Raw genomic sequence first — 6,018 nt, forward strand, 5'->3', positions numbered from 1 at the left:
CTTCATATCTGCTTGTCGCTGCAGCAAGTCCCCCACAGAAGGGCCTTTGTGCCTGAAGCCCGGTTTGCCACAAAGACCAAGCCGCACGGGTAGGTTCTTGCCCACCTCCGGGGCAGAGGCTGGACTCTTTACTCTGTTTTCAGAGCAGCTACTCGAGAGCAGACCTGAGCTGAAGCCAGCACTGCTGGATTTGGGCAGACACGTGGAGAACTGTGAGCATAAAGGTATTTCTGCAAGAAACCGTTGCCAGGCAGGGATCTGTGCAAGCCCTGCTGCCGCAGTCAGTGCTGCCCGAAGGTCACTCAGCTTGCTAGGTCACTACAGGTCTCAGTTGGTAACTTCACCCCACGTTACTAGAGCTCAGAAGTCAACTCAGCTCAGCACTTAGAGAAAACTGCAACCAGACTACAGCAATCTCCATGGCACACATGGGAGGGGGGAGGTGAGGACAGCAGACCTCACATATTTAACTGGCTCACTTCAGAAGCTGGTGCCTCAGAAAGCAGAAAGAGAGATATGTAAACAGTGACTTTTCAAGACAGCCCCACATTAAAACTCATGGAGCCAGACTGAGCCCTGTGCTACCAGCAGTTCCCTTGCATCCCCCACTAGCTCCTAGTGAACACTGAGTCTACAACGCCTCGAGCTTCTCCACCTGGAGAGACCCAGGGACAGCAGTGACACCATCACTTGCATGTGGACTGGGAGTTACTGTGGGGGGGGCAAGGAACCACACAACATGGGCTGAGAAATTAAAATCATCTCCTCCCCTTCAATTCAACCCACAATGGCGTTAGGAAATGCTGAACAATACACGTATTAGTTACAAACCTTTGTGTTTCATACTGGGACATGGTCAGGCAGCTCCCAAAGGGAAATCAGAAATCAATCAAAAACATATTAAAATTGCATAAAGTGTGCTGAGGCTGTAAGGAAAACACAGTTCTTTGAAATGCATTTTATATTTAAGACTAATTGGATTTCTCAAGCAGCAGCTGTATTGCCTTTGCAGAGCAAAACACCTGGTAGGGGCAAGCAGTCTGTAGAACTGAGAACCCCACCGGCCCCTAAGGCAAGCCCCAGAACCACCTTCTCCATGCTTGCAGCTCACAACCATCCCTTAAAATCCATTAACCAAGGTGCCAATCCTACCAGCTGACCCAATGGGTGCTCAGCTGCCACCTGGGACTTCTGTTGCTGCAGTATTTATTTCCCCTCAGCCCTGTTAGAGCTGCCAATCAGACAACATGGAGCAGAGTGAAAATTAGGAAGCATGGGTCTGTAATTAAAACTTCCTGCAAAATGAAACACACATGCAACAGAAACCACCAAGGTGAAGATGTGCTTGGGAGCAAGGGGACAGAAGGAGAAACAGCTCACGACAGATTTGTACAGTCAAACATGGTGCCACATACTCCAGCACATCCCTCACGTGCTGCCAGAGCCTTCAATCAGTTTTAAAATTCCAGAAACAACCTCTTTCTTTCTCACTAAGCAGCAACCCTGTGAGCATCCTGAGCAGATGCAGCAGTCAAGGCTGGAAAGTGGCCTCCTGACTTCCTGCTTAAAGCCAAACCCAGTGAGAACATCACCTACCAGCTCTGTCCCTCTTAAAGGCACTACCTTGACCTGGAATAGCTCCTGAAAGTGTTTTACTTTGACTTATTACTGCCTGGCTAACGAGGAATTATGAATATTGCTGGCCCAAATGTGTTCATAAAAAACTGATTTTCTTCTTCCCTGTAATTGAATCCACTCCTAATTAGAAACTCCACAGAAGACTATTTTTGGTGACAAATGCCAGTGCTTTACACTGAAAATCCATTGTTTCCTTTCTGAAATATGCTTTAGGGTTTTTTTACCATGCTCTTCTTTTGACACTTAATTATACCAACAGTGCATTTTGTAAATTATATCCAGCTTTTTCCATACCCATCAGCCAGACGATGCTCAATCTATAAGAAAATGCATCTCAATACCAACAGAGGCTGTCCCTTAGTTTTCTTACCAGCCAGACAACATGACCAGATGGAGCATTCTCAGGCAGCACAAGTCATTGTGTGCATGACCACGCTGTGATGAAGCAGTAGGACACAGAAGCACCCCCCACACCCCTCCCAAGACCTTTTACCCACCATCTCAGCATTACTCACCCTCAGGATCGCTGTGCTCAAGCGCAGGTCACTGCTGGGAACGAAACACCCAGCCAGCAAGAAGGATGCTCCAGGCAAGCATTGGAGACATGGTTTCCATTTAAATGAGCATTTTCCTTTCCTCTGACCAGGAAAGCAGCGTCTCTGTTCCCACACAACGTTGCATGACTCCAAACAAGGCTTCATGTGATACTGACAGAGCAGAAACGCTTTACTTTTCCTCCAGGCCTCTGAAGACCCAAGAAAGAACTCCTTGCCCTATATCCAGGTCACAGACCTGGTGCTACAACAGGGCAAAGGAAAAGGAGAGTTCAAAATTTTTTTTTTTTTTCCTTTTACAATTTTTACTGGAAGCCAGGATAGAAGATACTAAAGAAAACAGATCTAAATCAAATTGAAATGAATAACCTCTGGCAGCAGAGAACCATGGTCCAACCTAGCTGCAGCTAAAGCCTACAGAAGTGGAAGAGAAGCTCTGAGCAGAGGGGGTCAAACCAACTGAAATGGCACTTCAACAATTAACTTTTCTAAGCCCAGGTCTGCACACAGGACTGCAAGACCCTGCTTCCAGAGCCTCATCTTTTCACCTTCACCCCTACCCTGCAAAGCACCTTCCTTCAAACACAAGAGAGTGGCCATGACCTTCAATTTAAAGGTGGGGGTGCAAAGTGGTCACAGCTGCCCTTGTGGAGGTGGGGCAAGCAGGATGTACCCAGAGCACCTGGCTCTTTCCCAAAACTGCTGCCTCCCCAGGCAGTGGGTGCTGCTGTGGCTGTAGTGTTGCTGGTCTGAGGCAAAAGCAATGCTATTTTAGGACAGCTCTGCACATTGCAGTACCGATATACCCTTCATCTGCCCCTCCAGGCAGGGTGAGAATTAGGAGTGCCAATGGCTCCAGGCTCACTCGAATGGGTGAAGGCACCCTGGCTATGGAGCCTCCTACTCCCCAGCACCCACCTGAACAAAGCCCACTCCCTTCTTCTAGAGGTGAAAAGAAAGTGGCCTTGGGCATAAAAAAAGGTCATCTCTTATTTTAGCATCTCCTGGCTTCTTGGCCCCCATCCATGCAGCAGGCAGCAGATGTCTCTGAGCATTGTCTTGAGCAATGTCTTGGACTTTCTCCAGCTCACCTCTGAAACCTGCTCTCAGAGCTGTATCTGACTGAGCTCCTTTCCAGAAAGCCCCACCTTCTGGGAACCTGGAGCTTCTCCAGATGCCCCCAGGCCAAAGAAGCTCAGCTCTCACCTGTGGGGTCACAGGGGAGACCTCACACCTCCCACCCACCCCCACCATGATGCAGGGGTGCTGGGACAGGCACTGGGAGCTGTTACCCAAGAAGGGACAGTGTAGCCACAGCAGATGCAAAGCTGCCCCTCTCCCTTGGAACTGTGGGTGACAGCCTGGCTCTGGATCAGGATCCAGCTTGGGGACATTCACATCAGGATGCCTCTGTCCTGCCAGGGCTTGGTTTGCAGCAAGGAGCTAGATTTCTGCTTGTTGGCACCAACTGCAGAGTCAGGTTGTCTCTTTGGGACAGGAGCTCAGTGCAGGCGTAGGAGACTCACCTTTGCCCTGCACAAAGCTAGCAAAGACCACTATGGATTTAACACTTTCTAGTAAGTATTCAGGCACCCAGAAAGCCTTGGTGCTGTGGTTCCTTCCTGGGGCAAAACATCTTACATCAAGCTCAAACCCTAGGACTAGTAGCATATTGCCCCAACACCTCCAGCAGCTCTTGTCAATAGAGACTTTATTCCCAGACTTTTCAGGAAAGCATCCTTCCTTTCAGCACACCAAAACCCACTGTGGGGCTGTGGCAGCACAGGAAAGCCACAGCAGGCTGCCAACACAGCTTTAGCATCAAGGAGGCAGTGCAAGAGGCAAAGAAAGGAGAGTGGCATCGCCCCAGGGAAGCCCTGGGGTGGGTGTACTCTCTGAGGGCACCCCTCAGACACTGTGTTTCCAACATGTCAGGTACAGCAAGGTGCAATGTGGATGTTGCTTCTGCAGAGAAACTTCCCCTCTGGATAAATGTTTTCTGTGTCCTCCTGCTGCTGGCAGGAGTAAAGCCAGGTTCTGCTCAGAGGAACTGTACAAGTTATTTCTAAATCCAAGAGGGAAGGCATCAGCTTGTGGTTATCTTCTGAGGTCAAAAGAAAGCACAAATCATGCCATGAATTGACAAACGAGTCAGAGCACATGAAGTATCTGCCTATTAGTTCAACTTTCACAAGAGCTTGAAGGGGAAATAGCTTTTCCTTGATAAACAACAATGAGCCCCTGTTTTCCTGGCCAGGCCATTCCTCCTGGTAACAGTGAAATGTCTTAGGCTAAAAATTTAAATTAATTTGGGGATGATCCTCCAAGTCTCACCCTTTAAAGGGACTATTATTATTGCACACTGGAAGAGAGCCTGTTCCAGTGAACGTGCCCCATCAGCAGTGATTTATCTGCACTGCCACATGTTTCCATTAATCTTCATGTCAAATTCATTTTTCTCTCCCACGTGGCCAAGAGGTTCATGTTCCCAGTCAGCACCCAGTGCTCCCCAGGATGGCATCAGACACCTGCACGGTCCATGCCAACAGAACTACCTGACAGACCTCGGGAGGAACAAAGGCACAGGCACGGGAAAGCAGCAGCCCACGCTCACCCTGCTGTCACTGCGTGAAGCCAGCAGCCTCATCAGGCTCTTCACTTTGAGGACCAAGCAAATATTTAACAAGTTCCCCTTACACTGTACCAGAGTTCATTATCCAGTCTCCTGAGCTCCTTCAGTCAGAAATATCCTCTAATTGATGTGATTTGGCACTTGGCCATGGAGTTAAATTGATTTGTAGACCAGTGGGAGACGGCAGATGCCCTTTACACTTGAGAAAAGTGGCATGTGGCTTTGTTTACCTCCTGCTGCAGGGAGATGTCACAGCAAGAGATGCCTTTTAGGAGTACAGGAAGGGGGTCTGCCTCCTTGGTGTCCTCTGTTAGGTGACAAGGTGTGACTGCTGCCAGAGAGCACCGGGGGATGTCTCCAGCCATGAAGTTCACCCTGCCTCCTTGACCCCAGGGAACCTGATGCACAGGCTGAGAGAAATGGGGGATTCCCTTCTCCAAACCCAGGGAAGATGCATGACTTATCTCTGTGTTCTCTTTTGAGGGCTGCCCCAACACAGCCTCCCATCTCATGGCTGGCATCCACCTTTCTTCTGGGGCACAGGGAGACATCTCTGCTTGTGTAAGGACAGGAGGAGTAGGGACAAACTGCCTGCTCCCGGGCATGGGGAGGGCAGCTGATTTACTTCCAGGAACTCATCATGCTGCAGTGTACGGGCTGAACTCCAGAGCCTGCACAGATTTCCTTTCTAATATGCAGGAGTTCAGTGCTGAGTCTTCTTGGTCACCATTAGTTGGTTGTTGGTGGGTTGTTTGGGGGTTCTTTTCTACAGTACAAAATTCCAGGGGGGTTGGACCCAACGATCTCTCGAGGTCCCTTCCAACCCCTATGATTTTATGATTCTATGATTCTGTGATTCCTGTTTTGGCTATTTTAAAAGGTTGTCAGTTTGTCTGGTACTTTCCTTGCTTTTCTTTCCTGTTGCTCTCAGTTGTATTCATCATCACATTTGCACATTGCTTTGTTACACATTCGCTTAGGACACAGTCATGTAACTCTCTTCCACTCAGCATGGTCTACAAGCTTTGAGTGTCCCCATGCAGTTTGCCTTTGGGATTTTACCTCCAGGATATTAACACTGTGAATAAAAGAAGTCAGCATGCAATCTCAGCTGCTATATTCAACCTTGAACTCTAACTTCACTCAAAAGCCTCTCTTTATAATTATGAAAATAATACTAACATAGTATAAAAG

The sequence above is a fragment of the Gallinula chloropus genome (genome assembly GCF_964237585.1).
Source record: "Gallinula chloropus genome assembly, chromosome: 9".
Lineage (NCBI taxonomy): Eukaryota > Metazoa > Chordata > Aves > Gruiformes > Rallidae > Gallinula > Gallinula chloropus.